Source organism: Coptis chinensis, chromosome 8 (genome assembly GCF_015680905.1).
Source record: "Coptis chinensis isolate HL-2020 chromosome 8, ASM1568090v1, whole genome shotgun sequence".
Taxonomy (NCBI): Eukaryota; Viridiplantae; Streptophyta; class Magnoliopsida; order Ranunculales; family Ranunculaceae; genus Coptis; species Coptis chinensis.
In genome coordinates, this window is record NC_141463.1 from 44,036,177 (window position 1) to 44,038,316 (window position 2,140).

General features: G+C 38.7%; 1 non-coding gene across 1 annotated transcript; it reads left to right on the forward strand.

Annotated features, from left to right (window-relative positions):
- Positions 1-1,049: 1,049 nt before the first annotated feature.
- LOC147481574 (small nucleolar RNA R71) lies at positions 1,050-1,155 on the forward strand. The gene has a single exon (XR_015207118.1). It is a non-coding gene; the product is annotated as a small nucleolar RNA R71 (small nucleolar RNA).
- The last annotated feature ends 985 nt before the right edge of the window (positions 1,156-2,140 follow it).

Here is a 2,140-nt window from a genome sequence, read left to right on the forward strand (position 1 = left end):
AGAACTCGTAGATGACTGTACGTTATGAACAATGGGACTCTTATCCTCACCACATAAACGAGCTAACATACTACGATGTCATTGGCATGTGTTATATTGTGGTGTGATAGAGTTCACACCATCTTCGAGAGGAATGGTTCATTTCATTTGATGCTTGTAGTAATTGTGTTGTTTCCATACACTTGTACTATCGAAGAAGTGCTTCATTCTCGAGACATTGGACTTATCAGTATCAAATTATGGAGAATTTTTAGAGACAATATCGTCGTGTTGAACAATTTTTTGCATTGGTGGAACAATAATAGTGTCGGGTGGATTTTGGCGCTGAAGAGGAGTACGAGGGAGTTGTTGTTGTTGTTGTTGTTTTTTTTTCCCATTGTCGCCAAGTTGACCTTGAACATCATGTTTGGGTTGTTTGTCAATAAGTGCATCTTGAACTATTGTAGAACGTAAGTAAGGGTTTTGAATAAGAACTGCAAATGATGCCAATTATGTTTTGACCAAACATGATCAAAACACTAAGTGATGAATATCGTAGAGAAGTAGTGAGAAAAGTGATAGTGATCGAGAGAATGATGAGACTGTACCTTTCGGTTGGCTACGTACCCAAATTATCAATGGGATCAAGTTTCAAGAATGTAGTTCTTTATGAAAAATAGTATTGTATTTATATGTGTAGAGTAGCAATTTCTTGTAGCTCAAGTAATTGTAATTGAACATGACTCTTAATTGATGAATATCTCTTTGATACGAAACAAATCTGGACATAAATTAATGTACGCAAGTGGCAAGCCATGTGGCTAGGGTTCAGCCCTAGACAGTACGCATAAGTTAATGGGCCTGTACATCAATCCATGGTATTGCAATTTGGGCATTAGCTCTATTGATTAAACAAATAAAGTGGAGACCCCTACCACTAGACGTTTGCCACGTAGGTGGGGGTTGAAACACACCTTTATCCAAAAAATTATCATTATTCATGATGTCAAGGGTTATTGTGTTTTTGGAGAAGACCTTTGAAGAAATATTGGACAAGAGGGGATTTTTCTAGTTTATGGTGAGGACATGAATGGAGTAAGTCAGAGAATCTATCCCATGCTTTGGAAAATATCTCACTTGGACTCTGTCTGAAGAACTATATCTTACTTCTTATCTCTTCTATTTTTTTCGGTGGAAAGTACTTCTTTATGAAGGAGAACACAACATTTTCCCATGTATCGAAAGAATCGGGCTTCTGAGAAAGAATCTCAAGCGTGACTCTTACCAGCTAGAGTGAAAGAAAACACTTATAACTTCACTTGATCGTTGGTGACGCCTGGATGGTGTTAAGTATTGCATACTTCATGTATCTGGCGTAGATGTTCGTACGGTAACTCGTGTTCAAACTCATGGAATATGAATAGAAGATTGAACATGTTTGGTGGAATGCAAAAGTCACTCGTGAGCGGTGTGATTCGTATACAAGATGGAGGCCCATCTTGCAACGGTGTGTATAAGTTGGAGGGAGGTTCTTCAACTTGCACTACTTCATCGACCATCTTAGTAGGTGGAGTATGAGAAAGTGGAGATTGTCAAGGACGACGTCCTCTCCTATGTGAGTAAGTTTTATTCTCACTAATACTTGTAGTGTCTGAACGCAGTATCATGCACCTTTAGCAAGAAAGCAAAACTATCCTAACATGCGTAAATGATGCAAAGTATGCTCAAGCAATCGAAATTCATTTTTGCAAGTTTGGTATTTTGAAAACTTTGTTTGGTCTATCATTTACTATGCCCTGTTCAAAGGAACAATTGGGCGCGAGACTAAGATGACTCTACTACACGGCTCAGAAGAGTAGGTAGTCACTTAACCAAGTGGTGTGCTACCAAGAATCTCACTCGCGATGAATCTGGGGGAGGGGAGTAAGGAAGGTAGTTGGTCCACCGGAATCTGGTAACTGATTACTCTAAATCCTCGTAGCTATATTTTTGTCCTTTTCTGGAGGAGCATGACTACTTTGGGCTCTAATTGATTGATTTTAATTTATTTTTTTGGTCTAGGGCTTCAAGAATCAAGCATCGTCTGATTTATCTGCATTAGGGAATGACTTCCCAATGGTTGTTATGTGGCTCGGGTTCAGCTTTATGCTTGAATATAAAT